Raw genomic sequence first — 26,804 nt, 5'->3', positions numbered from 1 at the left:
ATATATCAGGCAATGCACCGGTATGGAGGGATTATCCTTTTACTCTGCATATACTAGTAGAATGCCCGTGCATTGCCACGGGCTAACAAAATTAAATTTGAAGATATTATCGATCAAATAAATTATAATTCAACATGTAAACGTTCCACGCGACTTATGATGGTATTGCTATGATAGAAAATGGCTTGTAACGGCCTCTAGCTAATTTTGAGCTAAATGATACAAATCCTAATACTAAATCTACAACTACATTGGCATCACCTTTTTTTCTTGCATATATCAAGGTTTGAGATTGCTAACGGGTCTGCCCCCCCCCCCCCCCGTACATTAGCACCACCAACACAAGGAAACACAAGAAGGTACACTTGGCCATAAATAATAGGGTACTTAGCACACACCAACCACATACTAAATTAAGGCTAAATTTGCTCCAAGTTTAACAACCATGGATGTTTACTTGTAGATAAAATGAAGAAAATCTCAACATATATGGTAATAAATTACTGTATTTTTTAATATATAAAATGATCATTCTTTTTTTCAAAGAATATAACACGATCATTCAACATCATTAAATTGTGTTGAGCTATCAACCTAAAATTAAGCGAGTTAGTGTTAACTCATGATCAGCTCATTTCTTGATTGAGATACATAAAGTGGTCAAGGTCGACTCATTTATTTTTGAGTCGAGCAAAAAAACAATCCAATTTCGAATAGCTCACGAGTCTTAGCTTTTCTTGCAGCTCTATCAAAGATCATTAAGTTGGTGCTTAGGCCGGTCATAATCTATCTATGTTATGTCTTTGATTTTTTTAATTACATAATAATATATATTTTTAAATATTGTCCTATACAACATGCTGAGACGCACTGGCGGGGCCTGGTGGGATCACCTCTTCACGCAATCACCAATTGTATTAGGCTCTTCTCAAAAGAGAAAAAACCTTTCGTGTTGGGCCATCGTGTCGCCTAGCCACTCGCTTGATCCTAAAGAAAATGATTGTAGTCTTCGACGAGGAAAAATGTAGTTTCATCCTCTTTCCCCACCTCATCCCATCTAACTTCCCTTCACACTTCACAACCACTCTCTTCCCCACCCCGCATGCAGCCACGGTCAGGGCCGTCGCCGCCGCTCCGTGCAGCCAACTTCCGCCCCAGTGTTCCTCCTTCGGCTTGGATTGTTGTCAACCAACTCACGGCCCTTATTTTGTATTGTAGGGGAGGCATGGGAGCGATGCGTCCTATACTGTTCAATGTCCAAGGTGGAGCGCCGGCTAGAGGATGAGGTGTAGGCCGTGATGCGAGAGGCGACCATCTTTAAACCGGCCGAGATGCAGTGTGTCGGCGTGCCTGCCGTTCTCGTTGGCACCAGTGGCGTTTTTGTCTTTGGGACGATGCTCATTCAGTTCCTCCATCTAGTTCAGGTACCTGGACTCACTCAGGTATTCGGAATCGAATGGTGATAGTGCAGGACCTATATTAGATCGAAGGGTGGATGTGGTCATATTTGGGTTATAGCGGTGATGATAAATCGAACACATGGGAAATGGACATTATTTGCATGGATGGAGTACGAAGAATGGAAGGATTAATCTGAGTGATTGTGTTTGTAGGTTGTACATATCGGCACTGTGGTGCTTGTTAGCGTGCTTGGCTTGTTTTCTAATGTTTTTTCTTTGATCAGTCAAGATTTCCACAACACTATGTATTACTAGGTAATTTAGATCCATTAAAAAACCCAGATAATTTATATCTAAAGGTAGAAAGTTCGCCAAAACAATATTTTGGGAGTGAATGGATTTGTAACTCATTTACGTTGAAATATTTCTTCCACCTGAGATAATTAAGCATTTTCCTTGTGTAACATCTGATAATTCTTTGAGGCTATTCAAATGAGTATTGGAGAACCATTAACGAATTCAACGTCCTTAATCTCGCTTCCATCTATGAAAATACCCCTGCCTGTCATGTCCTTCCACATGGACTCGAAACCATGTTTCCTGAAGAGAAAATAAAAATAAATGGTTTGTACCGTGCAATTTGGCAAATCAGACTCTTTGACAAGATTCCTCATCTATGATCTAAAGAACAAACAAACCTCAGATGAATTACACATATCAAGGATCTTGTGGTCGGTTTTGAATTTAAAAATATAGCACAACAGTGCATCAACAAAAATGTATGGCGTAGATAAAGATGCAACTTACATAACTGAATACAAAGATATAGATATAAATGACTGTATATGTTGATGTACTGACTGGGTTGGCGTCATGCTTGAAGGGATCGCAAGCTAGGGGAGATGACATGGTTCCCGTCTCCTCAGTGATCCCCGTGCGCACACCCTTAGAGCTGATGCAGTGAACAACGTCACTGATGAAGGCATAGTTTAATAATTGATTGAAGGTTCTATATACAAGGAAAAACCACCAACCAATGTGATCTAAAATTAAGAATGATAGCCAGACCCTTTCACAAGACTCAACCCAACAACTTTGGACTCTGGAGGTTACAAGAATTAAAAAGTTGATTCTAGCAACAAGCAAGTACTATCAAATGTGTAAATAAGTAAGGTATACTAAATAAGTGTTACCCTCTGAATCATTTAGCACAATATGTACATAAAAAACTTTGTCCTGCACTAACAAATTGACACAAATACAACTCATTAACATGCCAATCTGAAATAGAAAGCACATTACTCAACATGTTTTCTAAATAAATGTTTGGAGAAATTAGCACATGATAATTCTTTGAAGCTATTCAGATGAGTATTGGAAACCATTAAGAAATTCAACCTCCTTAATCTCGCCTCCTCAAACCCTGCCTATCATGTCCTTCCACATGGAAGCGAAACCATGTTTCCTGAAGAGAAAATAAAAATAAATGAACATCTCATTAGTGCACTGTACATTTGTACCGTGTAAATTGGCAAATCAGACTCTTTGACAAGATTCCTCATCTATGACCTAAAGAACAAACAAACCTCAGATGAATTACACAAATCAAGGATCTTGTGGTCGGTTTTGAATTTAAAAATCTAGCACAACAGTGCATCAACAAAAAATGTATAGTGTAGATAAAGATGCGACTTACATTACTGAATACAAAGATATAGATATAAATGACTGTGTATGTTGATGTACTGACTGGGTTGGCATCATGCTTGAAGGGCTCGCAAGCTAGGGGAGATGACATGGTTCCCGTCTCCTCAATGATCCTCGTGCGCACACCCTTAGAGGTGTAGTCGGTTCCTCTTCCGCTAGCACTCGTCGGCAATGTAGGAGCCTATCACAATGCACAATTACTCACATCAAAGCATTTTTTTGCAATTACATAGTAAGCACAGTATGAGAGTATCCAGGCAAAACAAGACAGAGTGTTAAAATAGTGCAATTTTGCGTAGGGCGGGGGAACACACACACACCTTATCGACTTATATTTAGGAACGGAGGGAGTATTAAAATCGTCCAATTCTCCTACACATATTCTGATGATTTATCATCGATTGTCAACGGGGCATACTTCTTCTTCAACCCCTCCCTCCCAAGAGAGTAAGAAGGCAAGATAGTGGTCGTAACCACCTAAATTAGCCACCCATAGTATATATAAGATGCCGTACACACACTGCAACCTGTCAAGGGCAATTCAAGCAATGCAATCATATGCTAGAATTTCCATCTATTTTCAGTAAGCAGAAATATACCAGAAAATAGACCAAAGTAAAACAGGGTTGCCACAACAACATACAGGATCAATCCCAGTGTAGTACAAAAAAGGTGATCTTGACCTTGTGTTGTAACTCTTTTATTGTTGGTGTAGTACAAAAAAAGTGATTTGGACCTTGTGTCGTAACTCTTTTACAGTTGGTATACAGGTAAACCTTATTTGCTTCATCAAATAGAAGGTTGCACTTACCCATCCTCTCGCCTCGTCGTGTACCGGGGGAAACCATTGGCAACAGCGTCGTCATCGTCGCGATCCTTCCTCAAGGTGTTGATAGGTGCCGGCGCTTCGGAGTCTTGGAGCCTAGTGGAAGATCTCGGTGGGCGCAGCGATCGCGAGGCTTCTTCGTTTTTTGTTGATCCGCCGTTATCGGCATTGGTTTTTTTGCTCTTTCTTTGTCGTTTCTTTTGGGCGTGACTGTGCTGCTTCCGCCCCAGCACCTATCCCTGTATGGTTCGGCTGGCTGCTTTGTATACAAAGCGGGGGAAAACCCTTTTTCGGTAATAGAAGGTTGCACTTTGAACAAAATTCAGCACACCTAGTTTTGCAACTTTTGCTATCTGTGAAAACTGAACTTTATATGTCCAGCAATTGATCCACGAATACAAGCGACATAACTGAACAATGAAGCAGGGCCCATGATACACCTAAAATTAATTATTCACGTCATGTAAGCATCTCATCAAGACCTCTTACTCTCTATAGTCCTTCACTAATGAAAACGTAATATTTTGCTTACCATCACAATGACATTTTCTTTTTCAATATCAGCCCGTGCTATCTACCTCAACTCACCTTGATAACGAACTGACAAGCATAATCACCATAGTTCAATGAGCACACAACAGATAAAAGAGAAACATTTTAAAATAGCCAACCGCGAGCATGATCGGGCCATCAGGGGCTTGGCTAGTTATGTGTGGTGACTGCCTACAAAACATGAAGACACACGCATTAAAGATGAAAGCCATGAATTGGTCCATTGAAGAACACACAGTACTTAAAATCTGAAACATCAACTCGTATGGGGACTTTCAACGAACACCTAAGGGTCACACATACATATGTTTTATTTCAACGAACACCTAATATTCGGCTAACTCAAAAAAAAAATGAATTTCCACCAACCTGTAAGCAATCCAAAGTCCACAAGCGTCACTTAAAAGTTTGAGCATCACACTGCCCAGTGGCAGATGCAAAATATTGCTTAATGGAAATCAAGGTGCATGCGAGCAATCGAAGTACGCACTGGTTATACTATAGGAAACCAACATCTAGGTTTGAAAGGAAAATGAGGAGGAGGGGGGATTAGGAGGGCTTGCCTCGCAGCTGGCCAACGCCATCAGAGTTGCGGTTTAATCTTACTTCTCTCTCTTATTTCTTGTACAAAGTCCACAAACATCTCACCCAACAATCTGCCAGCCCCAGACCTGTGTTATAAGAAAACATCTTACTGGCCACAAGCATTGCAACGAAACCATAACAAAGTACTCCTACATAGTAAGATATAAATGTTTGATGTCGAATCCAACACGGTTTGGTCGCATTCAAGCTCACCAAGCACATCCTACATGCTCTACACCAATCAGCCTACAAAGTAAAAAAGAAAAGGAATTGAATCATATTGGATTGTAAATTATAACACCTTTGTTGGTCTTAATTAGTAAGCGGAGAGGCCATATAAATCCTGAAAGCACTGGTATCATTTATAAACAACATTATGTTAGGAGGTCATGTCAAGAATCTAATCATAAGAGCGATGAGAACTGGACCTACACAGAGATAATGCACCCTTCTCCAAATTCCCATTGAACTGTTAATGACGCCATCACATTTTTGTCCTCAGTTAGTGTCCACGATCACATATTTGGGTGTACAACTTCCAACCCTCATATTTACTTGTGAACTCATTCGCACCCTGAATACATTTCATTAAGAATAAGTTGGCATCAGGTCGTGTGTAGAAGTTCCAAAAGAAACAAGAATTTGTAATGTCTAAACCTGCTATCTTTACTGCGTCCAGTTGCAGAATCAACCAGCGTCGGGGCGTTGACTTCTTCATGTGAGGCTTTGCCAATGAAATCAAATATTCACATTTTTCCTTGGAATGAGAGCATCAGTAAAGCCAGTCATACCCTAATTGCTATTTGAAGAGAACTAACATGGATAATTAATAGTTGCAGTAATACCAGTCAGGTAAAATACAACAAATACTCCTGTCACACCTCTCATTATGCAATGTCATCAGAAGTAAACAGCTTCTAAAGGCACTTTGGATACTAATAATCATGCACATGTGTCCGTTCACCTGAGTTTGACCCCCAAGCAGATTTAAAGAATAACGTATGTGTGAATATATACGAGGATTCCTAGATGGAGAATATCTTGACGTGCTCACACTTCTCAACGCATGTAGAGCCATGTCTATAATAGCCTATACAGTAAAATGCCAATGGTGATACAACTCACATCTGGTTCCTTAGTCCACAATTTTTGGTACCTAACTCACATCATAAGTAAACTTCATTCGCCATTCTTGCGACTAAATTACAAGCATTTTGAATTTTACTTCACGAATCTAATCTGGTACCGATAGGACAACATTTACAACGAGCTCTTAACTGGAATTTAACAATATCCTAAAATCCTTGATATTAATCTGGAGATATCCCAACCCGCATCCTAGAACCAGCAATAACGATAAGTTGTTTCGGTCCAAACCAAAAACAGAATGGGGAAAGAGATTCACATGGAAGTTGTATTAGATGAACACATGTGGCTCCCATGACAAAACAGCAGGCCAAAAAGCACCTGTGATATGAGAGAGCAAGTGGAGACGACTTTCTGTGAATCCTTGCTCTCTCATTTCCTGGAACACAAGCTGAGAGGTTTTATGTTAGGCCTAAAGTATTTTCCGCCCACATTTGTAGATAATGGTATCATACTGGTGATGAATTTAAGTCCTAACACGATATGTGTGAGTAGAAAGATAGGTAGGCTTACATGGTTGAAAGGAAGTGAAAGAGGCTGGAAAGGCAAGGTGATATGTGACCAAATTGGTCGATTTGTCGCTTCATCTGCAGAAATTGCAAGTGAAGATAGTGAATAATTAGAATTATTGTTAACGGATTCAAATGTCTTGACTAATTAGACTTCAGTAGTGCAATGAAATATAGTGAAGATAGTGAATGAGACAAACATTCAGAAATTGCAAGTGAAGATAGTGAATAATAAGAACTCATCTATAGAGTGTTTGTCTCATTCTCCTCGTCTGAATGTTTGTCTCATTCTCATTCTCCTCGTCTGAAACTGTGTTTGAGCTGCTGCCAACTGGATGAGAACAAATCATATATAGTGAACAATAATGTCAACCAGAAGAAGAAAAGGTACTAATAGCTCAAGTGCGTAAGTGCCAGAAGGTACAATATGTTGAACAAAATAGTGAATCCTACAATGGCTACAGTGGAAACCCAAAATCGCCAATCTCTAGTAAAATAGTCTTTGGCTATAAGAATCCCGAATCTATAAACAAAAGTTGTAGAACCTTGGTCCATGGTCCCCTTTCTCCCTGCGCTTCTCCAACCTCCTCCACAATGATACAAAAAACAAACAACACATCAATCTCGGGGGAAAAGGGACAGGATACTGGGGTAACAAACACGACAGATCACAGAGCCATGGACGATGGAGGGGCGGAGGCTAAAGGGATGCACGACTCGAACACATATCTGTGGAAGCGCGGGGGTGTCGATCCCGGACATCGTTGACAGTGTTTCCTCTGGTACGGTGGCGGCGGCGATCCCGTATGCTGGCGACAGGGAGATCGCGACAGCGAGAGACGCTGATCCCGGAGGTCGGTGGCGGCGATCCCGTACGTCGGCGGTTGGGAGATCGCACGAGACCGCGGCAGCGAGAGACGTTGATCCCGATCGGCGGCGGCGGCGACGTCTTCTCTGTGACATGCGGTTGCGTCAGGAAGAGGACGGCTGCGGCGTTTACTTCTCGAGGGGGATCGAGAGGAGCCACGTTTGGTGCCGGGTGGTTTTTTTTTGGTGCGTGCGTGCGTGTTGGTGCGGGGACGGAAAAAAACCAGACGAATAGGGTGGAATGAAATAAAACCAGCGAAAAATAACCGATAGACTATTCACCAACTGCTTCATTAGGAGTAGAGATAACTTGTCTGAAGTCTAACTAAGCAAAATGTTTGACCAAATCCTTTCTTAAGAAATACAACAGGACAGACGTACGGCTTGAAAATTTATTGCATGATGCAGGTTATGATATTATTTCGAATCCTGGATCTTAAATTTCAGAAAATCCAAAAGTGAGCATAATTTCTTGAAACTGAGATGGTCACGTGATGTGGCACAAATATTACTTGGTAAGTTTTTTCTTCAATTTGAGACAAGCTGCTTATGACAAGTTGCACAAATGAAGAACCAAGGTATTTTGAAACAAAGACCTGTCACGTTAAGGCGAACACTTTCACTATTGAAACCGTGGGCGTTTACGTGCCGCCACGAGTCCCCGCTTCTCATCGGCAGGCGCCGTCCGACAAAGCGTGTGAGTCGACGGGAGGCGTGCGAGCAGACTGCTGCGCCGGCTGTCAGGGAGGCGTGCGAGCAGACTGCTGTGCAGGCTCACCGGGAGGCGAGCCCTTTGACCAGGCTTCGCCGCCCACCGTCGTCCCAACTGCTCCCACTTTTTTAATGTCACCGGCGCCGCAGTTTAAAATCAACCCTGCACTACCCGGTATCGCTACAATCTTCTCTCTTCCTCTCCGATTCTCCTGTCGTCTACCTCCAAGTAGCTTGACCTAAACGTACGCCATGCCGCATCACGATGGTCTGCCCTTAGTGTTCCCGTTTCCTGAGGACGACACCCAGCCGGAGTCTCAAGAACATAAGGCGCTTCGGGACGAACTTTAACTGGCCTTGCGGGAAGACGCCGCGCCTGTCCCCGCTCCCGTTCCGGCTCCCGTCGCCCCGACTACGCCAGCGCCCATCCCTGTGGCATTGATGGGCTGGGAGCCGCACATTGTCGTTGAGCTTGATCCCACGGGGTTCCACGAGGTCCCCGCCGACTTTCACGCGCCCGTGCACCTGCCAGCGCATGCACCTGCGCGTGCACTAACGTGCGCGCCCGTGCCGGTGCCCATTCACACGAATGTCTCTGCCACACTGTTGATAGCGCCTGTCCCCACGCGGGTGCCAGTGCCCCCCTCAGCGGCATGGATGACCGCCGTCGACCGCTTCCTTGCACCAACGCCAGTCGCCTCCTCCCGCCAGTTGACTCGCTCCGAAGTCCAGAATATTTTGGCCTTCCTTGAAGCTAGGACAACGTCCAGGAGTACGCCAACAACGGTGCAAGACGCCGCCGTCGCCGTCGGTCAGTGGCCCGACGACACACAGAGCACGGCAGAGGAGCCGCTTCCCACCGCGAGACGCCCCCGCCGCCGCCGCGTAATCTAAACTTACCATGAAAAACGTTCGGATTGCCATGCTTAAAATCCGTACGTTTATCATTTCCGTTTATTTTATATCGATCATCGTATAATTTAAAGTCGGAGTCAGACTGAACGAAATCTATGGTTTGATCGATTGAATGTTCTGCTAGAGCCGTATCAAATTAAATATAAAACGTCATCAAGCCACATGTATTCCTTGTCATCCAACGACCTAGACTGCTTCAATGTCGAGCGCTCAACACGTTTAGCGTGTAGTTAATTTCATGCCAAAAATAGTGCTAATCACATAACAACACGCAAATAATATCCTAGTACTTAATATCCGCATACTTAATATACTTCAAATTAACGTTCATTGCACGTACACACTGACTAGTGCTGCTAGTACGTGAAACTGGTGCCGTGACTTGTGAACGTGTCCTGATTTGGTCAACGACAACATCGCCCGCGAGTTCTTCCTGTTTGCCCGTGCGTCTAAACGCAGAAGGGGAGGAGAGAGAGAGAGAGCACACATGGAACCCACCAGTAAGTGAATGCGAATAGTACTAGAAATAATATTACATGTTATCCATTAATTAGGTTGTTTTATATAAAAACATTATGCGAACAAAGGGGGCTACAACAAACATTGCTATTCTACGTATGTTGCCTATTGACGTGCGGCTTGAAGGCCCGGTCGCATGTTCAATCCTCGTCCTTTATTTTTTAATTTGTATATGGGTCCAAATTTGTTTCATGACATGTGGACCCCTCGGTGTGTAGTTTGTAGCACTTTAATTTATGGGTCGAAATTTGTTCCATTCCAAGTGGACTATCGGTGTGTAGTTTTGTAGCTTATTTATAATAATTAAAGAGAACAACATAGTTTTTTCAATAATACCATGGTGTGACGTTGAAGGTGAGAAAGGACGTGCGAGAGAGCGATGACTGAGCTAGAGGGAAATCAACTAGGGGAGTTGTGGGCCGAATGGTGTGAAAATATAATCTAAACCGACCGGAATAAATGCCTACACAAATTAATCCAAGCTTGGAGTGCCCCTCGCAATGTAAATAGCTCCGGCTTTGCGAGGGATGGAGAGGTAGTAGCTTCAACGCGTGGAAGATACGGTGTGAGAAAGCGAGGTCAATCGAGAGACATATAGATAGAGAGACAAAGTGAGTGTGGTCCAACATTCATTAAACAAATATATATGCTCTGGAGAGATATTGTCCGATTGGGCTTTTGGCAAGGGTGAGGGCTATAAGATAGAGCTTGAGAGATGATCCACTCACAGACATGTAGATATATTTTGTGCGTGGGAGGAAGCAAGGTCAACCGATCACATAGGGTCGCCGTGCGATCGAAAGAGTGAGACAGGTTGGAGAGAGTGACCTAGATAGACAATGTGTGTGAGAGAGTATACAATGTGAATAGGTCGAATTGGGATCAAACATGGTGATATGTCATTTTTGTCTGAGAAAGAGCGAGGTCAATCGAGACATACAAAGAGAGAGAGAGAGAGAGAGAGAGAGAGAGAGAGAGAGAGAGAGATTGAGTGAGCGTGGCCCACCATGAGGTTGAAAGAGTGGCGGCGGCTTGGATGGACTGACCTAGATAAACAATCTGCGTGAGAGAGTATAGAGTGTGTCGATCGAGGACCGAACATGGAGATATATCATTTGTGTGTGAAAGAAAACGAGGTTAAATGAGACTCAGATAAAGAGAGCGAGATAGAGTGAGTGTGGCCCGCCGTGCGGAAGAAAGAGTGATACAATCTCGAGGGAGTGACCTAGATATACAACGTGCGTGCGTGCGCACGAGAGGTTGGGGGGGATGGGCTAGATAGGCAATGCATGTATTTAGCGTGAGAGGGTGAGAGGGAGAGGGGGGGGGGAGCTCGGCAGGGGTGCAATGGCGGGTGTGTGAGGTAAATACATTTGGTAACAGAGTGGAAAAAAGGGGTTGTGTAGTTGAGAGACTTAGAGATCGAAACATGGAGAGAAAGAATGAACGTGTGTTGGAAACCAATAGCTTCCTAAGGTGGTTAGGAGAGGAAGATTGACCGATACAGGAAGTATGTAGCGCTTGTGCGGGGGGGGGGGGGGCTAAAACAACATTTGAATGTACATAGTACGAGACTTAATATCGATGTTTCAATTTGGTGTACATTGTAAGATTTGAACCGAGGACCAGGCATACGGGTAATTATTTCGAATTCGTGCCATACTAAGTTTCGAAAAGTTGACATTGACTCGATTTGTTGTGCTTTTTTGTAGGTCATATGTTCGAATCCATCCAAAAATTTTCTCACTACCATGGTGTTCATCATATACATATGAATTTGTATTAAAAAATTAGCATGGATACAGTGAAATGCAAAATCCACGTTAGAATTGGAGATCGCTACGTGACACACACTCTAATTCAAATAACTAACTACGTGACACACACTCTAATTCAAATAACTAATTATGTGACACACGCTCTAATCCATGTTAGCATGGGTATCATTTCGATTTTCTTTCAAATAACTCCTCATTAATTAATTTATAGTACTCCCTTTGTTCACTTTTATAAGACCTTGAAGACGTTTCAGACAATGTGCAAAACAGTTCATTTTAAGTTGTCTGAAACGACTTACAAAAGTGAACGGAGGGAGTATCTCGTTTCGAATGACTAATTATTGCAAGGAAAACACGGTCATGGTAATACATACAGACTCGTTTGCAAATGAAAGAAGATTCGTTTGCATTCTCAAATGTAAGCGCACCAGGCAGACCAGGGTCGTGTCGGGGTGGACGCTACTTCGGTGCCTTAAAGGCAACTGCCTTTGGGTCACTGACATGTGGGCCAGCCACCTGTTGGGCCCACATGTCATGGACACAAAGGCAGGTGCCTTAAGGCACCGAAGCATAGTCCTATAAGGATGGTCGCTGATACGTCTCCAATGTATCTATAATTTTTTATTGTTCCATGATATTATATTACCCCTTTTGGATGTTTATGGGCTTTATTTTACACATTTATATCATTTTTGGGACTAACCTACTAACCGGAGGCCCAGCCCGTATTGCTGTTTTTTTTGCCTATTTCAGTATTTTGAAGAAAAGGAATATCAAATGGAGTCCAAACGGGATGAAACCTTCGGGAGCGTGATTTTTGGAACGAACATGATCCAGAGGACTTGGAGTGCAAGTCAAGAAGCAATCGAGGTGGCCAGGAAATAGGAGGGTGTGCCCACCCCTCCTGGACGCGCCCCCTGTCTCCTGGGCCCCACGAGCGGCCACCGACGTACTTCTTCCTCATATATATACCTACGTACCCCGGAACCATCCAGAGGGCCACCGAAGCACAATTTCCACCGCCGTAACCTTCTGTATCCGCGAGATCCCATTTTGGAGCCTTCGCTGGCGCTCCGCTGGAGGGAGAATCAACCATGGAGGGCTTCTACATAAACAGCATAGCCCCTTCGATGAGTTGTGAGTAGTTTACCACATACCTTCGGGTCCATAGTTATTAGCTAGATGGCTTCTTTTCTCTTTTGGGATCTCAATACAATGTTCTCCCCCTCTCTTGTGGAGACCTATTCGATGTAAACTCTTTTTGCGGTGTGTTTGTCGAGATCCGATGAATTGTGGGTTTATGATCAAGTTTATCTATGAGAAATATTTGAATCTTCTCTGAATTCTTTTATGTATGATTGAGTTATCTTTGCAAGTCTCTTCGAATTATCAGTTTGGTTTGGCCTACTAGATTGATCTTTCTTGCCATGGGAGAAGTGCTTAGCTTTGGGTTCAATCTTGCGGTGTCCTTACCCAGTGACAGAAAGGGTTGCAAGGCACGTATTGTATTGTTGCCATCGAGGATAAAAAGATGGGGTTTCTATCATATTGCTTGAGTTTATCCATCTACATCATGTCATCTTTCTTAATGCGTTACTCTGTTCTTATGAACTTAATAATCCAGATGCATGCTGGATAGCGGTTGATGTGTGGAGTAATAGTAGTAGATGCAGGCAGGAGTCAGTCTACTTGTCGCAGACGTGATGCCTATATACATGATCATGCCTAGATAATCTCATAATTATTCTCTTTTCTATCAATTGCTCGATAGTAATTTGTTCACCCACCGTAATACTTATGCTATCTTGAGAGAAGCCACTAGTGAAACCTATGTCCCCCGGGTCTATCTTTTATCATATAAGCTTTCAATATACTTTGATTTGCATCTTTACTTTTTGCATCTATGTTACAAAATACGAAAAATATATTTGTCTTATCATACTATCTCTATCAGATCTGACTTTCGCAAGTGGCCGTGAAGGGATTGACAACCCCTTTATTACGTTGGTTGCGAGTTCTTTGTTTGTTTTTGTAGGTGCGTGGGACTTTTGAGGAGCCTCCTACTGGATTGATACCTTGGTTCTCAAAAACTGAGAGAAATACTTACGCTACTATTGCTGCATCACCCTTTCCTCTTCAAGGAAAACCTACGCAAGATGAAGACATAGCAAGAAGGATTTCTGGCGCCGTTGCCGGGGAGGTCTTCGCTCAAGTCAAGACATACCAAGTACCCATCACAAACTCATCTCCCTCGCATTTACATTATTTGCCATTTGCCTCTCGTTTTCCTCTCCCCCACTTCACCCTTGCCGTTTTATTTGCCCTCTCTTTCCCAATCTTCTCCTCTCTTTTTTGCTTGCCTTTTTCTGTTTGCTTGTGTGTTGGATTACTTGTTGCCATGGCGCAAGATAATACCAAATTGTGTGATTTCTCCAATACCAATAATAATGATTTCCTTAGTACTCCGATTGCTCCTCTTAATGATGTTGAGTCTTGTTAAATCAATACTACTTTGCTGAATCTTGTTATGAAAGATCAATTCGCTGGCCTTCCTAGTGAAGATGCCGCTACTCATCTAAACAACTTTGTTGATTTGTGTGATATGCAAAACAAGAAAGATACGGATAATGATATTGTTAAAGTGAATTTATTCCCGTTTTCTCTTAGAGATCGTGCTAAAGTTTGGTTTTCGTCTTTGCCTAAAAATAGTATTGATTCTTGGAACAAGTGCAAAGATGCTTTTATCTCTAAGTATTTTCCTCCTGCTAAGATTATCACTCTTAGGAACGATATTATGAATTTCAAACAACTTGATCATGAGCATGTTGCCCAATCTTGGGAAAGAATGAAATTCATGATTCGCAATTGCCCTACTCATGGTTTGAATTTATGGATGATCATACAAAATTTTTATGCCGGTTTGAACTTTGCTTCTAGAAATCTTTTAGTTTCGGCCGCGGGAGGCATGTTTATGGAAATTATGTTAGGAGATGCTACAAAACTTCTTGATAATATTATGGCTAATTATTCTCAATGGCACACCAAAAGATCTTCTAGTAAAAAAGTGCATGCTATAGAAGAAATCAATGTTTTGAGTGGAAAGATGGATGAACTTATGAAGTTGTTTGCTACTAAAAATACTCCTCTTGATCCCAATGATATGCCTTTGTCTACTTTGATTGAGAATAATAATGAATCTATGGATGCGAATTTTGTTGGTAGGAATAGTTTTGGAAACAATGCTTATAGAGGAAACTTTAATTCTAGACCGTTCCCTAGTAATTCCTCTAATAATTATGGAAATTCCTACAATAATTCTTATGGTAATTTTAATAAGATGCCCTCTGATTGTGAGAATAGTGTGAAAGAATTTATGATTTCTCAAAAGAATTTTAATGCTTTGCTTGAAGAAAAATTGCTCAAAGTTGATGATTTAGCTAGGAACGTTGATAGACTTTCGCTTGATGTTGATTCTATTAAACTTAGATCTAATCCTCCTAAGCATGATATCAATGAGTCTCTCAAAGTCATGAGAATTTCCATTTATGAGTGCAAGGAAAGAACTGCTAGATTGCGTGCTAAGAAAGATTGCTTTGTAAAGGCGTGTTCTTCTAGTTTGCATGAAAATAATGATGAAGATCTTAAAGTTATTGATGTGTCTCCTATTAGATCTTTGTTTTGCAATATGAATCTTGATAATAATGGGACTGGAGATGAGTCAACTTTATTTAGAAGGCGTCCCAAGAATTCGGAGTTTTTAGATCTTGATGCTAAATTTGGTAAAAGTGGGGTTGGAGAGGTCATGACTTTAAATAGTATTGAACCCACTTTCTTGGATTTCAAGGAATTTGATTATGATAATTGTTCTTTAGAAAGTTGTATTTCCTTGTTGCAATCCATTGTTAATTCTCCTCATGCTTATAGTCAAAATAAAGCTTTTACCAAACATATCGTTGATGCTTTGATGCAATCTTTTGAAGAAAAACTTAATTTGGAAGTTTCTATACCTAGAAAACTTAATGATGAGTGGGAACCTACTATAAAGATTAAAATTAAAGATTATGAGTGTTTTTCTTTGTGTGATTTGGGTGCTAGTGTTTCCACGATTCCGAAAACTTTATGTGATATTCTCATGATCTTGATGATTGTTCTTTAAATTTGCACCTTGCAGATTCCACCATTAAAAAGCCAATGGGAAGGATCAATGATGTTCTCATTGTTGCAAATAGAAATTTGGTGCCCGTAGATTTTATCGTCCTTGATATAGATTGCAATCTTTTTTGCCCTATTATTCTTGGTAGACCTTTCCTTAGAACGATTGGTGCGATTATTGATATGAAGGAAGGGAATATTAGATTCCAATTTCCGTTAAAGAAAGGCATGGAGAACTTTCCAAGAAAGAAAGTGAAATTACCTTATGAATCTATCATGCGAGCTACCTATGAATCAAGTGCCAAAGACGGCACTACTTAGATCTATCTTTGCTTTTATGCCTAGCTAGGGACGTTAAACGATAGCGCTAGTTGGGAGGCAACCCAATTTTCTTTTTGTTTTTTTTGTTTTTGTTCCTGTTTAGTAATAAATTGTGCATCTAATTTCTGTTTAGATGTGTTTTCATGCTTTAATTAGTGTTTGTGCCAAGTAGAATCTATAGGATAACCTATGATGATAGTTGATTTGATTCTGCTGAAAAACAGAAACTTTGCGCTCACGAGGAAAAATTCAATAAATCACAGAAACGTGCTTTTGCATTGATTCTTTTTTCTTCTGATCAACAAACCAATTTTCCAGGACTTCCTTTTTTGGTATGAGTTTTAGATGTCCAGAAGTTTGCGTTAGTTACAGATTGCTACATACTGTTCTGTTTTTGACAGATTCTGCCTTTCTTGTGTTATTTGATTATTTTGATGCAGCTATGGCTAGTATTAAGTGGTATTAACCATAGAGAACTTGGAATACAGTAGGTTTAACACCAAAATAAATAAAGAATCAGTTCATTACAGTACCTTATGTGGTGGTTTTGTTTTCTTTCACTAATGGAGCTTATGAGATTTCCTGTTGAGTTTTGTGTTGTGAAGATTTCAAGTTTTGGGTAAAGCTTTGATGGACTATGGAATAAAGGGTGGTAAAAGCCTAAGCTTGGGGATGCCCAAGGCAACCCAAAGGCAACCCAAGATATTGAAGAATAGCCAAAAGCCTAAGATTGGGGATGCCCCCGGAAGGCATCTCCTCTTTCTTCTTCGTTAATTGGTAACTTTACTTGGAGCTATATTTTTATTCGCCACATGATATGTGTTTTGCATGGAGTGTCGTGTATTATATTAGTATTTGCTTTTAAGTTTACCATAGTCATCCTTGCTATACACACCTTTTTGGAGAAGCGTACTTGATTAGAATTTATGAGAATACTCTATGTGCTTCACTTACGTCTTTTGAGCTAGATAGTTTTTGCTATAGTGCTTCACTTATAACTTTTAGAGCACTGCGGTGGCTTAATTTTATAGAAATTGTTAGTCTCTCATGATTCACTTATATCATTTTGGGAGTCTCTTATAATAGCATGGTATTTGCTATGGTTATGAATTTGGTCCTAGAATGATGAGCATCCAAGTTGGGTATAATAAAAACTATCATAGAAAGTGCATTAAACACTAGGATCAATTTGATGCTTGATAATTGTTTTGAGATATAAAGGTAGTAATATTAGAGTCATGCTAGTGGGTAATTATGAAATTGAGAAATACTTGTGTTGAAGTTGGCAAGTCCCGTAGCATGCACGTATGGTAAAAGTTGTGTGACAAATTTGTTGCATGAGGTGCTCTTTTGAGTGTCTTCCTTATGAGTGGCAGTCGGGGACGAGCGATGGTATTTTCCTACCAATCTATCCCTCTAGGGGCATGCGTAGTAGTACTTTGCTTCGAGGGCTAAGTAGACTTTTGTAATAAGTATATGAGTTCTTTATGACTAATGTGAGTCCATGGATATACGCACACTCATCCTCCCACTTAGCTAGCTTCTATTATACCGTGCAACTTTCGCCGTTAGCATGCACCCATTATTTACCTTCCTCAAAACAGACACCATAGCTACCTATTATGGCATTTCCATAGCCATTCCGAGATATATTGCCATGCAAATTTCCACCGTTCTGTTTATTATGACACGCTACATAATTGTCATATTGCTCTTTGCATGATCATGTAGTTGACATCGTATTTGTGGCAAAGCCACCTTCATAATTTTCATACATGTAGCTCTTGATTCATTGCATATCCTGGTACACCCCCGGAGGCATTCATATAGAGTCATATCTTGTTCTAGCTTTGAGTTGTAATTCTCGAGTTGTAAATCAATAAAAGTGTGATGATCTTCATTATTAGAGCATTGTCCCAGTGAGGAAAGGATGATGAAGACTATGATTCCCCCACAAGTCAAGATGAGACTTCGGACTTTACAAAAAAATGCCAAAAAGAAAATAAAAAGAAAGGCCAAAGAAAAGAAAAAAAGAAAAAAGAAAAAAAATAAAATGAGGGAAAAAGAAAGAAGGGACAATTGCTACTATCTCTTTTCCACACTTGTGCTTCAAAATAGCACCATGATCTTCATGATAGAGAGTCTCCTATGTTGTCACTTTCATATACTAGTGGGAATTTTCCATTATAGAACTTGGCTTGTATATTCCAATGATGGGCTTCCTCAAAATGCCCTAGGTCTTCGTGAGCAAGCAAGTTGGATGCACACCCACTTAGTTTCTTTTGTTGAGCTTTCATACATTTATAGCTCTAGTGCATCCGTTGCATGGCAATCCCTACTCACTCACATTGATGTCTATTAATGGGCATCTCCATAGACCGTTGATACACCTAGTTGATGTGAGACTATCTTCTCCCTTTTGTCCTTACAACCACCACCATATACCACCATAGTACTATGTCCATGGCTTGCGCTCATGTATTGCGTAAGAGTTGAAAAAAGCTGAAGTGCATTAAAAAGTATGAACCAATTGCTCGGCTCGTCATCAGGGTTGTACATGATGGGAGTATTTTTTGTAATGAAAATGAAGCATGGCCTAACTATATGATTTTGTAGGGATAAGCTTTCTTTAGTTATGCTATTTTGATAGGACATGATTATTTGTTAGTATGCTTCGAAGTATTATTATTTTTATGTTTTATAAGCTTTATCTTGAGTCATTTGGATATGAACAATCATGCCACAATAAAGAAAATCACATTGAGAATTATGCTAGGTAGCATTCCACATCAAAAATTCTATTTTTTATCATTTACCTACTCGAGGACGAGCATGAATTGAGCTTGGGGATGCTAATACGTCTCCAACGTATCTATAATTTTTGATTGTTCCATGCTATTATATTACCCCTTTTGGATGTTTATGGGCTTTTTTTTACACATTTATATCATTTTTGGGACTAGCCTACTAACCGGAGGCCCAGCCCGTATTGCGTTTTTTTTGCCTATTTCAGTATTTCGTAGAAAAGGAATATCAAACGGAGTCCAAACATAATGAAACCTTCGGGAACGTGATTTTTGGAACGAACATGATCTAGAGGACTTGGAGTGCAAGTCAAGAAGCAATCGAGGTGGCCAGGAGATAGGAGGGCGCGCCCACCCTTCCTGGGCGCGCCCCTGTCTCCTGGGCACCACGAGCAGCCACCGACGTACTTATTCCTCCTATATATACCTACGTACCCCGAAAACATCCAGGGGGCCACCGAAGCACAATTTCCACCGCGTAACCTTCTGTATCCGCGAGATCCCATCTTGGAGGCTTCGCCGGCGCTCCACCGGAGGGCAAATCGACCACGGAGGGCTTCTACATCAACACCATAGCCCCTCCGATGAGTTGTGAGTAGTTTACCATAGACCTTCGGGTCCATAGTTATTATCTAGATGGCTTCTTCTCTCTTTTGGGATCTCAATACAATGTTCTCCCCTCTCTTGTGGAGATCTATTCAATGTAAACTCTTTTTGAGGTGTGTTTGTCGAGATCCAATGAATTGTGGGTTTATGATCAAGTTTATCTATGAGAAATATTTGAATCTTCTCTGAATTCTTTTATGTATGATTGAGTTATCTTTGCAAGTCTCTTTGAATTATCAGTTTGGTTTGGCCTACTAGATTGATCTTTCTTGCCATGGGAGAAGTGCTTAGCTTTGGGTTCAATCTTGCGGTGTCCTTACCCAGTGACAGAAAGGGTTGCAAGGCACGTATTGTATTGTTGCCATCGAGGATAAAAAGATGGGGTTTATATCATATTGCTTGAGTTTATCCCTCTACATCATGTCATCTTTCTTAATGTGTTACTCTGTTCTTATGAACTTAATACTCTAGATGCATGCTGGATAGCGGTCGATGTGTGGAGTAATAGTAGTAGATGCAGGCAGGAGTCGGTCTACTTGTCGCGAACGTGATGCCTATATACATGATCATTCCTAGATAATCTCATAATTATTCTCTTTTCTATCAATTGCTCGACAGTAATTTGTTCACCCACCGTAATACTTACGCTATCTTGAGAGAAGCCACTAGTGAAACATATGGCCCCCGGGTCTATCTTTTATCATATAAGCTTTCAATCTACTTTTATTTGGATCTTTACTTTTTGCATCTATATTACAAAATACCAAAAATATATTTATCTTATCATACTATCTCTATCAGATCTCATTTTCACAAGTGGCCGTGAAGGGATTAACAACCCCTTTATTGCGTTGGTCGCGAGTTCTTTGTTTGTTTGTGTAGGTGCGTGGGACTTTTGAGGAGCCTCCTACTGGATTGATACGTTGGTTCTCAAAAACCAAGGGAAATACTTACGCTACTATTGCTACATCACCCTTTCCTCTTCAAGGAAAACCAACGCAAGCTCAAGACGTAGCAGTCGCGTGTGTCTGACGGACGCGTAGCACCCAGCCACCCCCCCAAAGGGCGATGACAAAATAAGTTCGCGCTTCCATGTTTCAGATTGAAATATCTGGCGGCCCCAATTCCAGCCCTTTAAAATCTCTCTTCTCCATTGTCCCCTTCCGCGCCCAGATTGCTCAAATCCCTATTTCGCCGCCAACCGAAGCAAAGTTCGAATCGCCCCTCATCTCGTCTCTTTCCCCACCGTTCCCCATCTGTGCCGGACGACGACGACGAAGACGACGGTCGCACTTCACCACCGCACCAGAGCTATCTCATCTACGCCCTCGTCCACCGCACCGGGTGGTACACCAACAACGTCGGCCGCCGCAACCGACGTGCCTCATAGACACCAAGTTCCACCGCATCAGGTGCGCTTCAACGACGCCGTCTCCCAGCTCACCGGGGCTACTTCACCGAGCACATCATCGCACCTCCGCCCCTCGAGGCCGTTGGGGCTTCACAAACGGTCTCGTCCACCGCATTGTAGCGCTCCGCTACCACTCAAGATCTACATCCGTGCGCGGCCAGCCAACGCCAGCGCATCACCCTCAACGGCTCTTAAGTGACCCGCACTCTAGCTAGGCGAGCATGCCCAAACGCCGACCCGAACTAGGTATCCACACATCACTCCCTTGTGCACTGTTCCGACGATGTTTGGATATCCTTTCACCGCTCTCTTAGCTTACACGCCTATGCAACTCTGACTTTAACTCTTATTTCTTCTAGAGATATCATCTGAAACAAGCAAATGCATTTTTTTAGAGAAGCATGACGGTGCTACGGGATCCTCTTATAACCTTGTAAGTATTTGTCCGCCGGTACAACATCAAGGTCGATTCCTCTTATTTGATCAACCATTCGCCGTGTCAAAAATGCAGAGGGGGATGCAAGGAGCACAAGGCCTGCACATCCAAGCAAGTGGTAACATGGACTTGTACATGGAACATCCCAAGTGCAAGCAGAGCTGTAGTGAGCCTGTACAACGAGCTATCGTAAGTCCCTGCATTTCATTTAATTCGTACTGGCATTCGTGTATGATTTGTATGCAGTGGCTGATCCAAGAATTCAAGTTACCAGGGGCGAACATTTAACTTAAAAAATACAAAGGCACTTGCACTCCGGAAATCAACATAACTTGAGAAATGTGAAGCTACATGCACTTTGAAAAGCAGCTAATGATCCAAAGTAGTTCAGATTATACACACTAAATGATGCAAGCACCAAAAAACACAAAATGCAACATGGTGTACAAGGACTACAAAAATGGTCTGTACCTTCTTGGATTATTCGTTCTCTGGCTGAAAATGTCAAAGTGTAATTGCACGTATAACCAGTGCGCAAACTGCATATCAATATATCTATCATGAACAAGTATGCCAATAGTTTCAAACAACAGATTAGAAAAGTATTTATGCTATGTTGTCATGATACGGGGACTTTCTGGTAGATGGCCTCGACGTTTCCTCAAGCTATGAAAATGCACTATAATTTTCTTGTCATCAATGCCTCCAAATCTCTATCTCTCTCAACATAGTAGATCATCATTAGACACTAAATCATTCAATGAGCTTGTAAAATGCTTGCATTAGATCCCTCATTAGACACTATATGTTCATCACCAGGAGCATGTAAAATGTTTGCATCAAATCCTTCATCTGCAGTCTGTTCATTAGACACTTTAGGCTCAAGAACAACATGAGCTTGTATGTTTGCACCAGAAACTTGATTAGATACATCAGATTCAGTCAATTCAGTATTGATTGGGGGAGTTATAAAATAAGTAGAATTTGGTTTCATTTTCTCATAGATTCCCTACATACAATCAGTTTTACAACACCGTCAGGTTTAACTATTGGCCAAAAATTGAAGAGTTGAATTAAATATAATCAGCGATGTGATGTACCTGCTCGTTGCGCATGCTAGTCTTGCAAGCTGCGACTGTCCGTTTCTGCAAGCTCGATGCCATGCCCATGCTGCCGCCGCTGCCTCCCACGCAGGCTACACCCAGGGTTGGATCTTAATCTTCTTGTCCTTCCGTTCGCTTGAAGCCCGGCGATCGCCCTCCAACGAGGGCGCGAGGAAGTGCTGTGTCGATCTGTCCAGCGGCGGCTAGGTTAGGAGCGAACCAGACTGGAGGCTGGAGGGAACGAATTGGGATTTTTTCTACTGTCGATCGATATGGGAGGCGCTCGTTTGGGCCGCGAGCCTGCTATAGGGCCTGCCTTGCACTTATGTTTTTGGCCCATCCAAATTGAAACATTTTTCTTCATTTTTTTACATTGCCTGCTCCTGTTGGGACGAACAAAACTAGCATGGGCCAACCTGGACGTCTCAAACTAGGTGCACACTTTCCAGCCACCTGAGGCGGCCGCCCATACCAGCCCCTATGGTGGCATCACCCCTTTTTGAATGTATGATTGGATAGTGAAAAATATTCCAGTGGCGCTTTTGATTTACCCATAGAATGGTTGAATTACTTGTTTCTATGAACTGAGTTTGCCAATAATGTGAAGGATGCCAGTCTTTTCATCCTATTGTAGATTGCTTAGATCTTGATATGCCAAAAGTAATCGCATGAAATATACAGTAAAAGCCAGTGTGATGTGTGTGGCTACAACTAGTCTGACTACACGTCCTCATATAACATCTCGAGGACGCACCATCTTACCAGATTAACCATTCGACTTACCCATGCAATGTGGGAAGAAAGAAGTAGTGGGACTGTGTATCCAAGCAATTGATCCCATGGACTCCTTCATACAACCTTGTAAGCAAAAAAGAAGTTGCAGTGTGCCTGTACAAAGAACTAGCATAGGTTCAGTTACCTGCTTCTCGGAATTTTAGTTAGCCACTTATTGCAAAATTGTTCAATTATGTTGCTTGGCTAAATTTAGTTTGCTACTGATTACATAATGCCACAACCTGTTAATCATATTGTAGACTGTGCCTATCTATGTGTTTGATACTTACTGTTAAGAATTACCTGTTTGCCTTAACTTAAATATCTACTTGTTTGTTTAACTGCTTTGCTGCTGCAACAGCGGATTACAATGATGTTAATAACTACTTTTCAGCATCCAATTGAAACTCTTTAATTCCTTGTTTGTTTAACTGGTTTGCTGTTATAACTCCCAGTTGAGATGTTTTGCTAACTTCAACTTTTCTGAATCCAATCGGAACTTTAATGGCAAAACAGGTTAGCCCAAGATCAAAGAGCGGGGTCCCCATGGACTTTGCATCATCCCACAGCAATGGCACCGCCCAATCGTGCATTATGAATTGCCAACTGCTGATGCTCTAGAGGCTAAACTAGTGGTAGAAAGAGATTCTGCTTCTGCACTTAGAGATGAAGTTAACATGTTGAGGAAGCAAACAACACAATCACAAGCAGTACTCAAGACAACCATTAAATATTTGGTGGATTTCAAAACGAAGCAAGCTGAGACTCACCAGATTGTTAAGGTCCTAAAGGAAAAAAGGAAATTAAATTCCTACTTGGTAAATCATAGGTGAAATGTTCTTTCCATCGTTGAATAACCTTTGTGTTGTCTGTTCATGTAATCAATCAAACCATTTGTTTTAGAGATCATGTAATAATTGTTTTTTTGTTTTTTGGTTTGTAATTTTATTTGATCACAAGTCTGTATTAATTGATAAGACTCGGATACATTTCATTTGGATTGCTGTGCTAGACCTACAAATATGCCAATCGGGCTGAATGTGCATTCATCAATAGTAGTAGTATAGATGGACCATAAGTGGCATGCATCAGAAAGGGCCAAGATGTTGGCTAAAAAAAGGATGCTGTTGTAGCCAAAAAAAAGTACAGCGGCCTGACTTTATATTATTGATCCATACACTACTAGAAAAACCCATACTAATGGCGCACCTAATATGGCCATTAATGGCGCATCTGTGGTGCGCCATTAATAGCACGCCATTAGTAATTTTTACTAATGGCGCACCACCTGGTGCGCCATTAGTATCTGGTATACTAATGGCGCACCGCGGGTGCGCCATTAGTATAGGCCAGGGTGCGCCATTAGTATGCCTCCCAGGGGCCATGTATACCCAGGTGCTTTGGCATACTAATGGCGCACCGCCACTGGATGCGCCATTAGTAACCGCGGCATACTAATGGTGCACTACCTAGTGATGCGCCATTAGTATGCACTGTCATACTAATGGCACACTGTCATGTGATGCGCCATTAGTATGAATATTAGGTTTTTTTATTTTTTATTTTCTGTTTTTTGCACAGGTTAAAAATTTATAATTTGACAAAATATAGACAGCACACATCAACAACAGATTCATCGAATACAATAGAAGATTAGTCTTTGAATACAATTCATCATATTAGTCTCCGAATACAATTCATCATATTAGTCTCCGAATTGAAAAGACCGAACAAAGATAGAACATTATATTACAAGTCTCGAGACCGCGAGTAGCGAGTTTGTCTTCACATTATAAGTCGATATCGATCATCTAAACTACCATCACATAGAAGAGAGCTGCGGTCATCACGATGAGCATCATCACGATGAAACTCGTCTTCATCCGGTTCCTCCAACGCTCCCTCCCTCTCCCGCTAGATAGCGGGCGTATCTAGATTCGGCCTCGGCCCTAGTGGTGTACCCTTTGTAACTGTTACCGCTGAATCGGTGAACCTGTCTCCGACACTCCTCCTAGTCATCGTAGACTCCGGGAACCTTACCCTTGTACACGACATACGTCGGCATCGCTATGCACTAGCCAAACGAAACGTTAGTACCAATTCACAGACAATACATAAGCAATATATAAGTATGCAACAGAACGATCGGAAGAGAAAAGCAAGACATTAATAGCATCGATTACATCTAAGTTGAACGACTCTCGAAACCAAAGAGACATACTACAAGTTCATTAAAGTTTAATTACAACATGAGACAATCGATGTTTCAGAACTAGACACAGCATCACTGCTTTCGACTCGACTCAAGGGACCGGAGCGTGGATGAAGCCGCCGTCTATCGTGGGAGTCATGAAGTAACGGTCGTTGTCAGCCTGCATTTGTAGCATTGTGTCGATGTCACTGTTGGACGGTTGATTGTTGAGGTAGAACTGCCCCGAGGTACGAAGGACATCTTGATGGATGATTTCCGCAAACTCCGACTGGATGCGAAAGAATTCTTGTTGGAGGTCCGCGTCCTGGATTGCCGACACGCTCTTTGCCCAATCTTTGAGTTTACTCGGTAGCAGAAGTTGATGATGGTCCCGTACGATCGCCCGCATGTGATGGATGGCGTAGTAGGCACCCTTCTGACCGCCAGGCGGCTGCTTGACGCAGCAGAACGTCGTATTGTGGGAGAACACGTGCTTGCCGTACTTCCGAATAGGCCTGGTGAAGGTGCCTCCAGGTTTGGCGTAGCCGGGGAGAACATCATCAAGAACCTTCTTGACATTTGTGTAGTCTACGTTCGACTGACGGTCCGGGTCGAAATACTGGCCATGGAATATTTGGGGCTTAGGAGGATGAGCGTGCAACGTGTGTCACTGCAGAAAACACGGAATGTTAAAAGAAAAACGATCTAAATGTAAGAATTCATATGTTACGGGCCGGTTGAGGGGAGGACTTACTCGGGAAAGTAAGGCACGAGGAAGTTATCCTTATCTTGGTTTGCCAGAATGACGCCTTCGAGGTAAGAACTCGCGACTTGCCGGTCCCCAGCGCTGCCCAAGATCTTGGCACGCATGTAGAAGGGGTTGACTATCACGATGTCCGGGGTCTTGTCGCGAATGATCCGCATCTCCATACTCAGCGAAAATAGCCGAACGAAGGTGTAGTGCAGCGGATGAAGGTTCAACATAGCGTGGATGTCATCAAAACGCAGGACGATCGTACGCCCGATGGTGTTATCCACAAAGCCCTTGCCCTCTGGCACCTTGGTCGCGAAAACCGGGTATGCCACATCCTTCTCACTGAGACGCCGCTTCTCCAAAGCAAGAACACTGTCATGCAGACTCCCCATAGCACCGGTTGTAGCATTGAGCATATTTGTCGGTAGCATCGCCCTACCCTCCACATGCACCCTCCTCGAGATATCCTGCGGTGAAGGTGGCCCGTCCTGAGCACGGATCGTACTCGGTGCCGGCTGGCTCGCACCCTTCTTAGTCTTTCTTTTGCGTGCCTTCTTCTTCTCCTGTAATGGGACCGAGTTCTGCTCAGAGACCGCCTTCTTGAGTGTGTTGGGGCTGATAATATTTCGCACCTCGCCTATCTGAGGCTCGGTGAAGTCGGCAGCTGGAGGCGTCTCCTGAGAGCTGAATGCCAGACGGTGCCTGTTGCAACTTGGCTTCTCCGCGGTACCAGCTAG

The 26,804-nt window shown here is 42.2% G+C and overlaps 2 long non-coding RNA genes across 13 annotated transcripts; both read right to left on the bottom strand.

Moving 5' to 3' along the window:
• Positions 1-2,131: 2,131 nt before the first annotated feature.
• On the bottom strand, positions 2,132-4,654 carry LOC123110292 (uncharacterized). Of its 5 annotated transcripts, none has more exons than XR_006453272.1 (5): positions 3,919-4,654; positions 3,428-3,634; positions 3,097-3,288; positions 2,799-2,865; positions 2,132-2,352 (listed from the first exon to the last, which is right to left on the bottom strand). It is a non-coding gene; the product is annotated as an uncharacterized lncRNA (long non-coding RNA). The 5 variants fall into 5 exon arrangements; XR_006453271.1 differs by having other exon boundaries at positions 3,151-3,288; XR_006453269.1 differs by lacking the exon at positions 2,132-2,352 and having other exon boundaries at positions 2,560-2,865; positions 3,919-4,373; positions 4,466-4,654.
• A 23-nt stretch (positions 4,655-4,677) lies between these two features.
• Positions 4,678-25,276, bottom strand: LOC123110291 (uncharacterized). 8 transcript variants are annotated; one of them, XR_006453260.1, is made up of 6 exons: positions 7,271-7,759; positions 6,965-7,056; positions 6,730-6,803; positions 5,728-6,607; positions 5,503-5,644; positions 4,678-5,316 (listed from the first exon to the last, which is right to left on the bottom strand). It is a non-coding gene; the product is annotated as an uncharacterized lncRNA (long non-coding RNA). The 8 variants fall into 8 exon arrangements; XR_006453262.1 differs by lacking the exon at positions 7,271-7,759 and adding an exon at positions 25,266-25,276 and having other exon boundaries at positions 6,730-7,115; XR_006453266.1 differs by having other exon boundaries at positions 4,678-5,179; positions 5,224-5,316; positions 6,730-7,759.
• Between the last annotated feature and the right edge of the window lie 1,528 nt (positions 25,277-26,804).

The sequence above is a fragment of the Triticum aestivum genome, chromosome 5B, assembly GCF_018294505.1.
Source record: "Triticum aestivum cultivar Chinese Spring chromosome 5B, IWGSC CS RefSeq v2.1, whole genome shotgun sequence".
In the NCBI taxonomy this organism is placed as follows: domain Eukaryota; kingdom Viridiplantae; phylum Streptophyta; class Magnoliopsida; order Poales; family Poaceae; genus Triticum; species Triticum aestivum.
Note: the sequence above shows the minus strand (reverse complement) of the source record. Positions and strands in the feature narration are given on the sequence as shown.